Source organism: Dreissena polymorpha, chromosome 9 (genome assembly GCF_020536995.1).
Source record: "Dreissena polymorpha isolate Duluth1 chromosome 9, UMN_Dpol_1.0, whole genome shotgun sequence".
Lineage (NCBI taxonomy): Eukaryota > Metazoa > Mollusca > Bivalvia > Myida > Dreissenidae > Dreissena > Dreissena polymorpha.
The window spans coordinates 3,998,646-4,018,127 of NC_068363.1; the positions used below are offsets into that span (position 1 = coordinate 3,998,646).

Genomic DNA, 19,482 nt, shown 5'->3' on the forward strand with positions numbered 1-19,482 from the left:
GCGGGTATGGGTGTATGTGTTTCCGGTTAATACCTCGTGTGTGCATGTATGCGAGTATGGGTGTATATGTGTCCGTTAAATACATTGTGTGTTCATGTATGCGAGTGTGGGTGTATGTGTTTACGGTTAATACCTTGTGTGTGTATGTATGCGAGTGTGGATGTATGCGTCCGGTTAATACCTTGTGTGTGCATGTATGCGAGTATGTGTGTATATGTTTCCGGTTAATGCCTTGTGTGCGCATGTATGTGATTATGGGTGTATGTGTTTCCGGTTAATACATTGTGTGTGCATGTATGCGAGTATGGGTGTATGTGCTCCGGTTAATACATTGTATGTGCATGTATGCGGGTATGGTTGTATATGTGTCCGGTTAATACATTATGTGTGCATGTATGCAAGTATGGGTGTATATATGTCCGGCTAAAAACTTGTGTGTGCATGTATGTGAGTAGGGGTGTATATGTGTCCGGTTATTACCTTGTGTGTGCATGATGTACTTTTTCTAGAAAATATTCAGAGAAGATAATATAATCTAGGCAAAAAATCTGGTCGACCGCATAAATGTCAATCCCTCAGTGGACAAATGCTTTGTGTGCATTTTCCTTATATGGATTTACATGAACGTGAATGTTCCTCTCCGTCCCATTGATGTGTCTTCATCAGGTGATTTTGACATACATTTGTACAGATGATCATCGCCATGACGCTTGATTTAAGATAACGGTCACAGTTGACACTTTAAAGTTCGGAATATTGATTATGTCAATAAAATTGTAAAGTAGATGTTTGTTTTCGGTCCATTACGTTGTTTTGCATGATGTGATTTAAAAAAATAAATTGACAACATTTCAATAATCTCAAGATATCGTGTTACATGCAACAACACTGTCATGTTAATAAAATGATAGTGACTCTTGAAATGTTGTATTCAAAATCATTATGGTTTATGGTGATAGAAGATGATCGCTTGGCTGTTCAAACCAATTTCCACAGTGTGTAACATGTCGCGTGCACCAAAAATAGCGTTCGCTTTAAGGTTGATTGCACATTTAGGTTAAAGGATATATGTGTATAGTTACAATGATGAATACCTGCTGTATTAATTGTGCGAATAATGACAATGCACTCATGCGTTTAGTGACATCAAATGTGTGAGTTAGTGGGATCCATACCCTATGGCATATCTCTGATTATATTTTTAATCTGCATATATGCTCCACCTTTTAGCTTAGTAAGCACTTATTCATATATTGTTTATCATTAAATTAATATCACGCTTGCTTTAACAATGACAGTATCACTTTGAGACGAAAACGAGGAAATAACACAATGGTTTCAGTCCGTGAACCCATAGATATGAGTAGTTTGGTAACAAGCGATGCTGCCGGAAACGCTCCATTTTGGTGTTCTAGTGGTCGAGAACAATTGTCTATCAGCTCTTCTCTTAAAATCATAATGGTTGGCATATTATACTCATTTAAATCGGTATTTATATCTTTAAAACAAACCGGTCGTTGATAAAGAAATAACGTTATTATGAATGTTCCTGCTTTACCTAACATCTTTACAGTTTGATAAAATTTGTTTTTTATTTTCCTTAGTCTGGGATTAATATTATATGTGCTTACGTTGTGTTTCGGTACACAAATGTTAATTTTGTTGATTGAACCGTGCAGTTTAACAAACAAACCAATTTGAATAAACAAATAACCGGGAAATATATACACCGGTTGCACTTATTGTGTATGATGCTTAAATCAAGATAGTGAATAGATGCAGCCACTGCAGATTGCATTAACCACACTGCTGACATAAATTGTAAGTATTTAGTGACACAATAACATAATATTGACTCTGTTGTTTCAACTAGCTAACAAATGCAGGGTATTCCTTCACTACCTCCGCTAATGCATCGTTCATATACAGTTCTTAAAGTATGTTGATGTTCTTGCAAATTGTGGCGAACGTATAAAATATATATATTTTTCGTTCCTATTGTTTATTCTTTAAGATATTGTTAATCAACTAACATAATGTGGGCTGTTTTTATACAGTACACTAAATCAATATCATGTATTAACGGGGTATACTTATAATTTTTAACAATATTCAAAGCGAACTTGTTTATTCAAATTCACCAAATACTAACCAATCAGTAATTATAATGTCTATGCTTAAAAATCTAATTAATATTACAATAGCCATCGGCGTCTCGTTACGGTTAAAAATTTACTGTATTTGTAACTCATTATAGTTTTAAATTGTCATTGTTGTATATACATACGAATAGTTTGTCGTTTGATAACTGCCCTGTGAACATTTAAACAATATGATTGAATAATTTGGCTAACGACCCACTTAACTGCTTGCAGAGTGATACCATTGAATACAGTTGTTTTATGTTGATGACCGTAAGCTTGAGTAAATATGAAATGTATGACAAATATATGTATTTGGTCCTTATTAGGGAAACCAATAAGATAACGGCGCTGCATTTATACCGCCACTTGGTCATAATATACTACTTCAAAATAGCGTACGATGCATGTATTCATTAGACATATCGTATTCGAACGAATACCTGAATCGCATAAAAAAACAGTGGTAAACAATGTAAGTACACTGTTCACTCCCAAATAACTTAGTTATTCGTTGTTTATTTGACATGCAAGGGTACGATTTGCTGTTATGCTTAAATCTGTATACTTTTTTACCAGATTACATATATATAATTGAAATGCAGTCATTTAAACGAACATCGTGCATTACGATTTTTTTTATGAGAAAGATACTTGGATCTGAACGACTGCATGCGGCGTATGGACCGTACGCAAGAGAACACATTCTATTAAAATAACTACACAATACTATCCAAAAGTTTATATTATAAATTCCATCGAAAAAATTTGAATCAAATCGTGTTCATTTCGCCTGAGAACGTACTTTAAATACTGGTTAGAATAATTCCAAATTGTAATCCGAGGCAATAAACAAATAAACGGTACACGATTCTGAAAGAACAAGAAACAAATGATGGATACATTAATAGACATGAAGACATTAACAAAAATCGCCAGTGTTGCTTGGTCGTTATGTGTAAACAGTTTTCAGGAAACATGAAACCATTTTTGTGTTGTGTGGGTGAATCATGTAATTTTGTATGTCTTTTGCAGAGTGGTTGTGTTTGTCGGTAATTATAACTGAACTTAAATGGATGCTAAAGAAAAAACATATTGTTTATATTTGACATTTCGTAGGAATATATTAAACTTAAAGTCGTGTTTTATTCACCATGAATGTATAAACAGTTAAGTAGTAGACAAATCGTACTATGGGGAAAATACTTTTAAAAATATGCACACTGTTTTGCAGGTTCAAATAAATCAATGTAATATAAGGTTTGACAAAAAATCAAAAGAAAACTACAGAACATGCAGTGAGGAAAGGTCTCACAAAATCCATTCTACAAAATTTCTAATTGCAGAATTTCAATATGCTTGATTATCAAATTTGGCAAAAATGTCATAGTAAAAAAATTGTCATGTTAGTTCTACAATTAGTTAGTTAGCTAGCAATAAAAAAGCACCGTGGTCGAATGAAACTATGACATTATTCTTAAGATCTTCTCTTAAAACAACAAGTACTGATTCTGACCAGGAACCAGACTCCAGAGCAAGGGTAAAAGTTGTAAAATAAAAAAAGTATCTAATCAACTTACACCGACATATTACCCACATTCATTGCATTTTACAGCATAACATGCTAGTCAAAGCCCTTTATGCCATTTAACCTCAAAATGCTGTTCGACATTTTTGTAAGTGATTGTTCTGCCGCAAACAACACACTAAGAGGTTCAGGATTGCCCAAAAGCGCTCAACAGAATTTGAAAAATTGTCAAAAGCTTGACTTAATGACCAATATTTGTCCCAAAATTGAACTTTGCCTGATATTTGTTCCGTACAAATCTGACCATCAATAATCTATAATCAATAATAATAATAATAATAATAATAATAATAATAATAATAATAATAATAATAAACAATATTTAATAATAAATGTAGCTTTTAAAGTGGTAACAAGTTTTTTGAAAGATTTATTAAAGGTGACAGCGTTGCTTTTGATTTGACTGTGCAAACGTGAATGTTGGTCTGGAGCTAAGCTGGCTGCATAAGACATAAGACCCATTTTTGCATGATTCTGCATAAAAACAAATCCGGTCTTACTCAACCATTTGTATTATTTTTTGTTTCAACTATATTTTGATTGCAGAGTATTAATAGTGTGTGAGTTTTGGGATGATGTTTTCATATACTGTATTCCAAGATAATGTGACTTTTGTTCCTTCGTAAAAAAGCCTTTTGAATATTCACAGCTTTGTATAATTTTTAAAATCAATTATAATAACTTTCCATTTGTTATAAGTACTTTTTACTACACTCAAAGACAGTGTTTCACCAAATACTACAAAATCAAAGATTTTAATAAAACATATGGTCATGTGTTAGAATACGATATCGAATAAACAGATCAGAGTAAGTCGTTAAAATACACAATAACTTCTGACAGTAGTAAACCTTAACAGTTTACTGAAAATTTTTATACTTGATTAATTACTACCAATCCAACAACATAAATAGGTGTGATCACACACTTAGCCATTTGAGTAAAAAAAATTGCTAAAATGATTTATGATTTAATATGTTTCTAAAAGTTTCTTGATTAAAATGTGTGGCTTCTGTTTATTACTACTGGAATTTGAATGTGCCTGGCAGCTGTTTTATTACTAAAAAGCAAACATTGTAAATGCATATATGAGTCATGCAACGTTGTTGGAAATTTGCTAGTAAACACCATAAGAACAAATATTTGAATATGAAATTGAATGAAAATGTGTATATATGAATGCCAATTTTGATATTTCATGCAATTTGTAGAAAATAATAACGTGAATGTGAATTTGAATAATCAACACTTACTTTATTCAGCAAAACATAATGATAGTTCAAGGCAAATAACACATGACATGTGTACATTGTATAATTGTCATTAACAAAAATAAAATCTAAGACAAATAATGGCAGATATATGTTCAATACATAAACAATAATAGTTACTTTATGTAACTAAATATTTATTAGGACAGAACACATATTGACAGTTAAAGAAAAAAATGAAAATGTAAAATCTCTTAAACTGCCCTCTGCTATTCTATTAACAAGAGTTACACAAGAATTACACAAAAATACCATAGCGCATAACAAATTATTGCAAGTAAATCGTGAATTTACATGCCAGCCATTTTCAAGATAAAGATCAAGATTAAAATAAAACTCTGTTTATATGCAATTTAAATGTAAAATAATCTTACGAGCAATAAGAGTTAAAATGTTTGTGGCAACTCAATACATCCTGTGTGAACAATGCAATAAAACAATTAAACTAAATCCATGTTGCCAAACATTTTATTGTGAAACTATTTTTTCAAACATATTCACGATTTAACATTCCGTAGCAACAAGATAAATCAACCTTACAAGTTATGTGATGAAACGTTACACTGAATATGAGTTTGGTTTCGCCATGAATTCATAAATAAAGTACACAATGAATCATGCGTCTCGTATCCAGAACTTGGTGATCACCTTTGCGTTGTTCGTCCACAATCCAGTGTGGAACACACTGTCCTGGTGGTCTTGTACCTTATGCTCTGCCTTTGATAAGTTGTATCAATTTTTATTTTGGACTTTTGTCTGTGTAAAAAACAAACATTTTTCCAGCATATATCAGTGACTAAACTCTGCTTTGCTGCAATCAGTTCCCTTTACCGCTTTAAAACGCAGTTTGATGTGTTTGTAGTCCTTTATAAAATCAGATTAAATTTACAACTTTTCCCACTACACTCAAGTTTAAAAGGCTTAATTTTCAACCTTTGAATAGTGATGAGCAGCAAACAGCATGAAACCTGAACAGACTGCAATTTATTCGCAGACTGCTCTGGTTTTATGCTGGTTGCATATAGACTTGTTCACCCATATTATGAGAAGGACAGGGTTGAAGCAAACAAGCAACAAGCATCCCCGCTGCAGAGCTTTCCATACCTTAGGAAGATCCAGGAAAGAATGCTCGCTAGACCGGACCTTGGGCCTGTTGCCACACAGTTTACACTTGGGGTTGACAAGTTCCATGGCGTTGATCAGCTTGCCACAGGCGTCACATTGGTCCAACGGGCGTCATCGTACTTACACATGGGACAGGTGCCCTAAACAAACATGTCTGCTAGAAACCTGCCGGGAACGAGATCATTTAGTTATTTATCCATGTATTTATTAGCATTGACGAGTGCATTTAGTTATTTATTCATGTATGTATTAGCATTGTAACTATTTATATTATTTATATTATTATTTCTATCATAATAATTATTTTTTAAGGCATTTGTTTCTTATCTCTATAATGATATCTTTTCTTATTGTTATTATTAAAATTATATGTTCAATAACATTCTTAAGATCTCAGGATAAAAAGATCCTAGATCCTAAAGATGGAGGATATCTTAAATATATAGCAGCCATGAATAAAATGACTTAAAACAGTCTTCATATATGTTCGTTGTATGATTAAGTGCCAATGACTTAAACAGCCTGTTAGTACATATGATTTTAATTCAATAATTGCCTCGTAATGGAAAAAATTGTGCTTAAAGCATGTGTATAAAGTGTCGTCCCTGACAGCACAAAAGGAGGTTTCGGGGACTCCGATAATGACGTCACGTTTGTGCATGCTTAACATTTGGCCGTCAGCACTGCCAGGGGCGTACCTAGGCATACGGCAGTACGCACGTGCGTATTATTCAGTTTCAAACTTGAAAAAATGAAAACTCGAAAAATGCAATAAAAAGTGAGGGCTTAAGGGGGTAAGGGGTATAATTATGTAAACAAGCAAACAAGAGGTCCACTTTTAGAAAATAACAGTGGGTACAAAACACAACACAGCCTTAACTCTAAACATACGAAGTTAAGTATTTTTTCACTGATGAGGGGTAGTAATCACTGTGAAGACTACTTTACGACTGTGTTGTCGCCCTTCAATTTTTTGTGAACCAATATTCGGACACGGGTACCAGATTATGTTTACATGGCACAAATTTTCAAAAATGTCGGCGAACGCTCCGCTTTATCCAGATGTTTTTAGAGATAGCGTCAGCGAAACATGAGATGATACTCAGAAGCTAGCTCTTTTGACAGATAAGTGGGAAATTGTCCACAGCTTTACATTTCCCTTAAGATATGTCGATTAAGACTCGATTTATAGATCTACCCGTTCTTGAATTTGAAATGTATTTCTGAAATCTAGCATTTCTATGAATTTTCACATTTCTGGACGTTCAAATCATGATAAAATGATAGGCAATGCCCAAATTTTTTTTTCATTCAAATTATTGTAGGTATCTTTATTCGAAATTGTTCTTCACTATTTAGTTTATATATATATAGCAATATTAAAAATCAATGACGTTCTGAACTACTTGCCCCTGTAGCGCAATCGGTTAGATGGACGTCATTTTGTCCCATTATTGACCTGAAGGGCAGTGGTTTGATCTCCACAAGAACCTTTCACTTTACTTTTTTTTTCTTCTATTATAACCATTTCCTAGTTTTTTTTTTATTTTTAATTTCAGTAGAAAAATATAATTATCTTAACTTTATACCAAAACTAGCTCAAACACTTAAACTGTTTATTAAGGGTTATCTTAAGTTAATCCTGCATCGCGGTGCATGATTGCGACTAATTTTAAGTGTGCAATTGGTAGATTTGACCCCGCTGAAACACTTGAAGAGAGCATAGCTTTTGCGAGTGAGCAGCTATACCCCAGCATCATAAAATGCTTCATGCTGCTCTTTGTTATGCCTGTCTCCAACGCAACTGCAGAAAGATCGTTTTCCACAATGCGAAGGGTCAAGACATACTTGCGGAGTACAATGGGGACGGAACGCTTGTCTGGACTTTGACTCCTTAATGTATATAGGGAAAGAGAAATTTACACTGAGCATGTGGTCGACATTTTTGCACAAAGAATAGATCGAAGATAAGCATTACTTTTCAGGGTGTAGTATTGCACATACAAGTGGACCTGTGTTTTATGTGAAATTAGAGGATGTTTTCTTTTTAATAAATTACACATAGTCCAAACTGGTTTTATTGAAAGAGTTAAATAAAAGTTTAGCATGCTCGCTCAATACTCAGCGAGCATGCTGTTGTTTCATTCGAACAGTGTTTCTCTTACAGTTTAATTAAAAAAGAATTTAATTTTCTGATTACCAAATACCCCACATAAAATCAGTTTCAGCAGAAAATAATGACGGGCTTATTTTTTTTTCTTTCATCGGTCTTTTTCAAGCAAGAAATTGACGAATTAAATTGCCAAAACGTGGCTGAAAGATAAAACCAAAACAAAATTGTCTAGGCGGAGGCCCCCCAAACTCCCCTAGCAGGAGGGGGAAACCCCCTCCCGCACCTACCCCCACTCGCAGCTTCGCTGCTCGGTCGTGCGTACAGTTAAAATAGCCTCAGGAACGCCCCTGACTGCGGCCATTTTGCTATTGTTTGCATTTGAGGAACCGCATCGTGATAAGGTTACCATAATAATCTCTACTTGACACATATTCGCGACCCTTTTTAAGAACAACACAATACTCAGGAATTGAAATTCTTTCAGAATAAATTGATTTCAATGAACGAACACAAAATCAATAAGGACGAAAACAAAAAACAAATATATTGATTTGATTTAATTAACACGAACTGATTTGAACCTATATTTCTGTAAAAACTTACCTTGTTAGAGATTAATTAAATCCTCTTGATAAATGTTATAGTTTTTATTTAATGTCCACGCCAATTTTGACACTCTGTGCTCTGCATTTGTATCCCAGTGTTTAATTGCCCCTGTGTTCATCACCAACCGATATTATCTCGATATGATCGAATACTGTCAAGACAATTACTAAGAAAACAGGGTGTCATAAACCCGGGAACATATACCCTGCATATACCACATGTGTCTGGTCACTTAACACAATTTATGATACCTCCATATCATCTCTTGGCATATTTGGCAGTCATTTAAGCCAAATACTTAATAGTTGCTTTAATAAAATATTTGAACATATTTAACAAATAGACATTTGTCCGACATGGATTGACAGGAACTTTAAAATGTATAATGTTTATTTGCCAGTTTAAACATAACAATGAAGTGTTTAAAAGTATATATTTAAAATATTTTACAAATTTACTGTTACACACTTTATTTAACGGGTAAATGCAAATGTAAACTCCGCTGTAACGTGTCAAGATCGTGCGCTACTGCAGTGTTCTGAACATCATCATGAAAACATGCAAACAGGTTTGATCATAGTAGGGATATAAATACTTGCGTAAAATAATTAAATGTATAGATTTATGTTAGCATAAAATGCTAGATTTGTATCGCTCACTAAAACTAGTAAAGGGTTTTTAATATACACGTACATGTCAGTTCAATTTTCAAAATATTCCCTTTTTTATATTTGAATGCTAATTAAATTTATTAATATTTTTATTCAATGTAAACGAAACAAAAATGTTTTCACTGTAAAAGAAACTTTTAACAACATTAAAAGATTGAAATGTTTGGGCTTTGTTTTCTAACTGATTCAATGCACCTCGCTGATGATTAATAACACTTTCGCATTCACACCACGTATAATTATAATCACATTGTTATTTTTTGTTAATATCATTTATAATAATAATAATAATAATAATAAAATCTTTTTTTAAAGAAGATAGACTTGTTAAGAAATACATCAGATGAAATAACATAATATGCAATTTATATAATACATTTCTTATTTTCAACAAGGTCGTCTAACAAGATACACTTTACAACAAATACATCATATTTCGTCTTGAGCAATAAGAACAAAACATAAAGGATCATATATGCATGCACATATAATGATATATATTAAAATTAAAAACAAATGACAGACATAAAACTACAATAACCATTTATGCAAGAACAGTATTTAAACATTAAACTAATGTTATTTACTAAAACAACATGAAGCATGTTCAGTTTATTTCATAAAGTGTGGAAGAAAGATAAGCTTTTATTTTTTTCTTAAATGTAATTAAATTGTTTGTTTGACGTATAGATTGGGGTAACGAATTCCAAATTGTTTTGCTAGAAAATTCAAACGATTGTTTGAAATAGTTTGTTTTGGGTATTCGCACTAGCTTTAAATCCCCCTTTTCGCAAGATCGCAAGTTATAGTGATTATTGTGTGAAGGTGTCAAAAGGTCACGTATGTATGTTGGGGTTTGATTGTGAAATGCTTTAAATACAATAACTGACGTGAAATAGTGATTACGCTGTTCGAAAGTCAACCATTTTAGATCTTTAAATAGTGTTTTTGAATTAGTGTTGTACTTTTTATGTAAAATATGTGCACCACAACGCTTTTGTATTTTGACTATTCTATTAATTTCCGTTTTGGTCGCTGAACTCCAGGTAACGCATGCGTAGTCGGATATAGGTGAGATATAACCATTATAGAAGAGCTTACGCATTTCAAGGGTTAAAGATGGTTTTATTTTTTGCAAAAGAAACATTCGTGATGACATTGTTGAACAAACGCTGTTAATGTGTTGTTTCCAAGATAGAGTATTGTCAATATAAAGGCCAAGAAGTTTTTGACAATTTACTGTTTTGATCACCGTATCTGAAAATTTAAGTTTTAGATCTGTTATGTATTGAGCTTTCCGTTTTGACCCTAATACCATGCAAGTAGTTTTTAGTGGATTAATAATCATGTTATTAGTTTGGCACCAATCATTTACAATTGAAAGATTTATGTGTAGCTTATTTTGAAGTGTTTAAATATTTGTTCCCACAGTGTGCAATGTTGTATCATCAGCATACATTGCAGAATCACATGTAAGATCTAGCGAAAGATCATTAACGTAAATAAGATATAGAAGAGGTCCTAAAATAGAGCATTTGGGAACACCAGCAATGATGCTTTTACAAGTAGAGGTAGTGTTTTCTGCTTTGATAAACTGAAATCGATTGCGGAGATATGAAGAAAATCGGTCGCATGACCTATCATTAAAATGATAAAGTTTTAATTTGTGTAAAAGAACCCTATGGTCCACAAGATCAAATGCTTTTTTTAAATCCAAGAAAATTGTACCTACCAGATTTCCATTATCAATTTGTTTAAGCCATGAATCAACTATATTAATCAATGTTGTTTGACAAGAATGATATTTTCGAAAACCCGACTGAGTTTTGTTAAATAGACCTGTAGATTCTAGATATATATGCAATTGTTTAGCTATATGCTTTTCAAATAGTTTAGATAAAGTAGGTAAAAGTCATATTGGTCTATAATTATTGGGATCTTCTACCGATCCACCCTTGTATAAAGGTATTACGTTTGCAATTTTAAGCATGTCGGGAAAGGTTCCATGAGATATACAGTTATTTATAAAAGCAGCGATTGGTTGTATAATGAATTCTTTGCAAAGTTTAATAATGCTGGGCCATATACCATCAGCCCCAGCAGATTTGTTTGAATGAAGTTGATTAATTAAAGTACTAACTTCTGATGTAGTAATAAACTGAACAGAGAAATGCTTAGATTCTAGCTTAGCATCTAGATATGTTTTCAGTGAGTGGAAATCATGTTCAGCAAATTTAGTCTTTTTAATAAGTTTCGAGATGTCAATAAAGTGGTCATTAAGTGCATTAGCTATATTTGTTTTACCAGATATTATCTGATCATCCTTTCTTATTACATTTGGCAAAACAGAGGATTCTGTGTGTTCATTTGATATTAATTTAATAGTTTTCCAGAGCGATTTCGCACTTTTTTGTTTTGTACCGCATTCGAAAAATATCCCTTTTATCCATTTTGATTGCACTGTTACATTTATTACGCCACAACTTATATTGTGGCAAATTAGATTCACGTTTATATTTATCCCTTAAAGACCTTGCTTGTTTTACGTTTTCGTTGTACCAACCAGGTTGTTGTAATCTCTTCACTTTTTTATATTTAATAGGGGCATTCTTATTAAGGACTGAGTTAAATATGTTATAAAATACTTCAAATGCCTCATTAGCATCCTCTATTGTTTCAACCATATCAAATTAGCATTTGCTAAATCATTTTGAAAATTCATTTCATTCAATTTGTTAAAATATCTGTACTTAATAATTGTATGATCATCTGTTTTAACAGTTCTACCTTTGACGCTTAATGTAAAAACTACTGGGTAATGGTCACTTATGCCTATTTTTGGTATGATTACCTCAGAAATGTTGTCATATTTTGAATACAAATGGTCTAATATTGATGATGAACGATCCGTAACCCTTGTTGGAAAAGACACGTGTTGTTTTAAATTAAAATTAGTGATAAGTTTTTCCCATTTCTTATTGTTAAATATGTTTTGGCTTAAACAGTGAAAATTAAAATCCCCGGTTGAATACATATTACAATCTTCCATGTCTGCCTTATTTATCTGTAATTCAAATGAGTCAATCCAAGATTGAGGGCTATTTGGTGGGCGATAAACAAAGTTAATTAGATATGGTTTGTACTTTACAATGTTGATTTGTAGCCAAATAGATTCAATATCGTCACTTTCTAAATCATGTCTACGTACAAAAGAGATGCTATCTTTTATATAAACTATTATACCGCCCCAGCAGAAATAGCCCTTTCACGTCTTACAATGCCGTAACCGGAAATGGATATTGTATTAATCTCCGTTTTATCTTTTAAAAATTATTCAGTTTTATCTTTTAAAAATTATTCACAAAAGCCTACTATATCTAAAGAACTATTTTCGTGTAAGTAAACACGAATTTCATCAAATTTAGGCAATACATGTTGGATATTCAAATGCATAATATGCAAACCTTTATATGTAAATGGAATATAATAATCATTATTTATATTACATTTTAAAGGAGATTGTATGTGAGATTCCATAAGAACGTTACTATCCAGGGATGATATATCAGTGTCTACATTATTTATTGTGCTACATTTAACATTATTCAATCTTAAGCAATGTGGTTTATGTTGATTTGTATCATCATTAGCAATAATTAAACTACACTTACATTTGTGCGAGTCACATTGGTTACATACCGACGAAAGAATGTCAAATTGATTTGTGCTATATAACGATGTAGTACGTCTGTCATCAGTAACCTATTGTCTTTTGGGTAGTCTGCAGTCACGTGTAACATGATTTTGACGTCCACAGTTCGTGCAGTGTCGACTGTTTTTATGATTGACGTGTTGACGAACGTACCGGAAGTCACGATTTTCATTATGACAATCCTGATATTCACTCCGGGGTGTCCAGGTGTGCATTCCTTAGATCATGCTGCCTGAAGATGTTATGGTGCCCATTACGGAAGTCATGATGCCCTTTCCGGAAGTCATGATAACCGTTCCGGAAGTCACGATGCCCGTTCCTAAAGCAATGAAGCCCGTATTGGAAGTTCGATTTAGCGCTCCGGTATTCACGATGCCCGTTTTTGAAGTCACCGTTAGAAGTACGCCTCCGCTGAGTTTGATCAAGTTGACGATGTTGTTTTTGTTGTTGCTGCATTCTTTTCTTAATCATATGCACTACTTCATTGATTGCTGCCACAGGTGAACTTGATCCATAATTACATGGGTGAATTCCATCAGGTCTGAATAGTCAATTCGCCAATTGTCCGTGTCCGTACACAAAACAATTATAACAATCGATCAGCTTTACCGGAAGTTCGCTTGATACATCTTCTAGCATTGAGTTGAAATCGCGTACATCAAATTCACGTCAAGGACTGTTTTTACAAATAAATATTTCACAATTTGTTTAATCTTGAATGAATTGCGAAGTCTGCAAGATTACATCTTTGATTATTGAAATTGGCTGGCCATTCGAGACATCATTCCCACCAGCAAATATTATTATTTTTGATAAGTCAGAGATATTCATTTTTCGCAGCTTTTCACAGATATCCAGCATTGTCTTCCCTGGCAAAGTGCATATGTCCACAGATTCGCATAATCCTCGCTTATTTATGCCTCTCAAAATTGAATCTCCAATCAGTAACGTCTTCGACGTTTGTGGCGTAATGTTCGATCTATGCTCGCCTTTATTGGTTTCTTCTTCAAAATGCACAGTACTTTCTTGTATATCGGAGATCGCTTGTGGGCTAGGCTCAAGTGTCACTTGTTCGGTTTCTAGTAATGTGTCATTTTCAACGGGATCATCGGACATCCGTTTACTTGTTGCTTCTACAGAGCCATTCATATAACCTTTGGAAAGAACACTTGGTAGGGAGTTTGCCTTAAGTATATCTCCGAGCGATTGAAATTGTTTCTGTACAGATATATTTAATTGGTCGATTGTTTGCTTCAGGTCTTGAACATTTTCCTGTAAACAATCGCATTTGTCGTCCGTACCTCGGAATTCGTTGTACTATTTACTTTTACACTATGTATAATGTCTTTCATCTCATTGAATCCGCGATTGGTGTTTAAGATGTGCTCACCTACATCTTTGCGCATATCACTTACAGACTTTTGAATTGTTTGAATCAAACACAAAAGTGTTTCAAAATCAAATTCAATCCCGGTGCTTTCCGTTTGAGTACTTGCGTCAATTTTCACGTGTTGAACTTTTAACACCGATTCAAAATTTTCAGGTTGCTTGGTTTTTACCATGAAATTGAAATCATTTATTTCCGGTCTCAAACAACATACATCTTTTTCTTCAGTGTATTTATTTGTTAACACTAGCTTGCATTCCTGAAGAATTTCTTGAAATTTTGCATTCACTTCATCGACGGTCAAGTTTTCTGATATTAATTTATTTGAAGTGAGTATTATGATTTCTAATAAGTCACTTTCCGCAAACTAATTCACCATTTTCCCATTAACCAGACACGAACATTTTGTGTGATACAAGTTAATTGTATACACACCATTTCTTCCGGATGATGACCTGTATTTAGTTTCCACTAAACTACCAATATTATCATAAACTGGTGTTTTTTGACATTTAAATTTCAAAGTTTCAGACTGGTAAAACTCATCCGCACAGCTTTTGAAAAGTTCATACATACCAGTACTAAATTCGATTTTCAGCCCACCACCAGTCACCTTGACAATCGCGTGGTCCCTTGTGGTCGCATAGAGTTTCTTTTTCATTGCCTTTTCACAATTTAACTCGTAGTCTCTTGTTTTCATCGGTCGACTTGTTGTTTCAAGTCCGGATTTTTTGTAGCGATCAACGCGCAATTCTGTATCCGTTCTGCCATGTTCAATTGGTATCAAAATTACCGCTGTCAAATACTCTACTATTTACATTAAATTTCACATTTATATCATTGTTATTTTCTGTAAAATCTTAGATAAAGCGCATAATTTAAGGGAGCTTTTTAAAACTTGTTACTTTAAGAAAGAATACGTGTTTTTATATCAGTATTTAGTCTTCCGACGACCTTTACTCTTATACAATGTAAATGGCTGCGATCGAGAATGTTGACGGCCAATCTATTTTTAGTAACGGAAAACTCTTCTTGTGACGTCACACAAAACCTCCTTATTCACACTTTACTTTAAACATATTTTATTTCCAGATAATGACATTTTACAAATATATACATTGGTCCATACATACAAAATGGAAAAAGGGTTAGACCTGAAGTTCTTCAACATTATCGGGGGTCCTTCCCTTGCGATAGTTTTAACATGTTGTAATGGTGACAGAATTACATAAAATATTAATCATGTCATTTACACAGTATACAATTGGGAACATAAATCTCAATAATTACATTTATTATATGATGACACCAGTACTACTTATAATAACAGTTGTTACCAAAAATAGTAATACAAATAGTAATAATAATAATTAATCAAAAATATAATAGTGATTGTAAAGAAAATATACAAATAACTAATACAAAAAAGGATATTAATAATGATAAGAATACATATAGTAATAAAGATAGTAATAAAGATAGTAATAAGTCCTGTCCAGCAAAATGGAAAAAAGTAGCTAAGCAATGAATCGTTTTGTCGTAATAATATATTTTTTAACTTCGTTAAAAATGATGGTGTTGTTTTCATTATTTAGTGAAGGCTTACCATAAAGGAGCACCTCACAATTAAGCGGATGAAACGATCTTAGCGCAGTGAATAGAGCTATTCGCTGCAAATGGCATGTATGGCAATGAAAGAAGTAATGCTCCGCATTTTCGGCATCATTTCCGCACGCACATAGGGGAGTGTTTTTTAAATGATTAATGAATAAGTCTGAGTTTAGGTTTCTGCAATTATTTCTTAAACGCGCATGTAGAATTGATGAGTGTCTATCCCCAATGTAAAAGTATGGGGGATTATCTTCGCATAAATTAAATAATTGTTTCAATGAAGTTTTAAATTTCGAACTTATAGTGTCAATGATTCTTATTTCAATAGGTAACGAATTCCATAGATTAATGGCAGATGGTAAAAACGAGCGTGAATAAAGTAAAGTTCGTCTTGATAAAATAGTATAGTCTTCCGCGTTTCTAAGATTACGAGAAGATTGTTCATGAACTGTTGGTTGGAGAAGATTATTAAGGTAATTGGGACACTGATCGTTATGCATTTTGTAGATATTAATTAGTTTTGGATAACTTCGTCGTTTTTCTAGACTTAGCCATTTAACTTCAGTGTAAAGGTTTTTAAGTGAGACGGATCTGGTTAGGCCTGAGACAATACGCGCGGCTTCATTTTGGATTTTTTCAAGTAATTCTTTGTCGTACAATGTACAACCGTCCCATACAACACACGCGTATTCTAATAATGGTCGCAAATGTGTGAAATATATTTGGTTTAGACATTTTCTTGATAGTTTGTACTTAACTTTTCGCATAACACCAAGGATTTTCGACGCGGAAGTCATAATATTATTGATGAAGTTGTTCCATTTACCATCGCTGCTAAGCGTAAGACCGAGATGTTTGTGTTCATCAACAAATGTTACGGGTACATTACCAAACATTAACTTGGGAAGAGGAATATTCTTTTGTGTTGTGAATAGAATAGCTTCAGTTTTTTGGGGATTAAAATCAACAAGCCAACGCTTTGCCCATACGTTAATTAGGCATAGGTCATGGTTTAAAATACCCTCGAGATCGGCTAATACAGATGTGGTACATGATAATGAAGTATCATCAGCAAACAGTCGGGTAATACTTTAAAGGTTTTCTACAATATCATTAACGTAAATCAATAAAAACAACGGCCCAAATAAGGAGCCCTGGGGGACACCGGCATTTACTTCTAATGACTGCGACTTTGCTGAGCCGACAAAAACTTTTTGGGTACGGTTAGACAAGTAACTCTCTATCCATTGTTATATATTTCCACTTATGCCATTTTGTTTAAGTTTGAATAAAAGACCTCCGTGCCAAACACGGTTGAACGCCTTGGATATATCACAGAATATCATGCAATTAAGTTTATTGTCGTCAATAGATCGAGCTATTTGATCAAATATATCAATGAGTTGATAAACTGTTGAGTGTCCTCGAAGAAATCCTGATTGTTTGCAGTAAATTAAATTGTGTGCAATAAAATGGTTATATAAGTGTTTGTAAACAGCACGCTCCATAAGTTTTCCTATGCAGCTTAAAAGAGAGATTGGGCGATAGTTTGAAGGTATGTTCGAGTCACCCTTTTTGAATAAGGGCATCACAATTGCATTTTTCCATGATGAAGGAAATGTGCATTCTTGTAGTGATTTATTAAACAAAGGGCAAAGCGGTTTTGAAATTGACTCGCTAGTACGCTTAAGAACAAGATGACTTATTAAATCTTCCCCAACAGCTTTGTTAGTTATTAAAATTTTGATTAAATCGATAATTTCAGTTTCAGTTATGGACACATTTTGCAAACTGGCAAATGGAAACTGAGTAGGGCCGGGAAGAACTCCCGAAGATGAAGTTAAAGTTGAAATGGAAACAAAATAATTGTTTAAGCACGTTGCCTTTTCTTCTTCAGAAGTATATATAGTTACATGGCCATGTATATCGACCGATTTTAGGGGTGGTATCACATCAGAATGTGAATGTGAGTTTATGAGATTGTTTAACATCTTCCAGTATTGCCTGGAATTGCTTGATTTTAAATCAGTTAATGTAGTTTCAATATTGGAGTAAAATTGTTCTTTTGCATGTTTAATCATATTATCGACTTTGTTACGAGCGCGTTTAAACTTAGCCCAGTTATTTTTAGAAGGTTGTTTTATCGCGGTAACTTTAAGTCGGTCGCGGTTACGGGCAAATGTACATATCATAGAGTCGTACCAAGGTTTATCATTAGGACGGACTGTAACTAATTTAAATGGAATACATAATTTCATTAGTTCTAAAAGTTTGTCCGTTAATAAAGTGGTAGCATTTACTACACTCATCATTGTTATAAAATTCCAATTTTCGGTGTTAATTAAATTGTTGAGACGTTGAAAATCAGCTCGTTTGTACAACCAAACATGTCTCTGCATTGGTTTACTTATGACTGATGGGACTTTAATGTGCTCAGCCGTGGCATGGTGATCACTTACAGAATTATCAATTGGTATAACCTCACTGTTCAATACAATTAAATTGTCTGAGACAAGTATGGGGTCAATTGATGTAGAAGTATTGGAAGTGACTCTTGTTGCTTCAGTTATAACGTTCCTTAAATTAAATATTGCCAATGACTGTTTAAGACGTGTATAGTTTTTGAGTTGGTCTTCGTTTATATCGCCAAGCATGATAACATTTTGGTTCATATCCAAGGCTTTGTCAATATTAGTTTCGAGGTCATTCCAAAATGATACGTTTGAGTTAGGGGGACGATAAAAGCAGCAGAGTAAAGCGGAGAAGTAGCCAGTATTAAGTTCAATCCATAATGAATGCACACGGGGACATTCTAACTCAATAACACGCCGCGACAGTAAAGACTCATTTACATAAATTAATAAGCCGCTGGAGTGCGGTGTAAAATCTTTACGGTTAAAACCTGTATTAAAGCCTTCAATTGTTAAAGCATTATCGGGAACAACATCTGTTAGATGAGTTTCCGTGAAGCATAAAATGTAAAAATTACACAGATTACTAGCTACATACTCACGTTTGTAATGTATTGACCGAACATTCAAATGCAATACACTGAGTGCCTTGTAATCCGGTCCTGGATTTAACTCAATATCCCCTGATAAAAGTAAAAGAAAGCGTAAAGCGTCAAGGTTACAATATACTAAATCTTTTTGGAGTGCAATGCTATACTCTCTAAAAACATAAACATCATTTATTTGAAGACACGGTTCTCTGTAGGGTCACTTGCCATGACTTTATTTTAGTATATTTCTGTGTGC

The 19,482-nt window shown here is 33.5% G+C and overlaps 1 protein-coding gene across 1 annotated transcript in view; it reads right to left on the reverse strand.

Annotated features, from left to right (window-relative positions):
• LOC127845594 (uncharacterized) overlaps positions 1-19,482 on the reverse strand; it is a 317,330-nt gene that overhangs the window by 227,976 nt on the left and 69,872 nt on the right. The gene's annotated exons all lie outside the window — the stretch shown is intronic.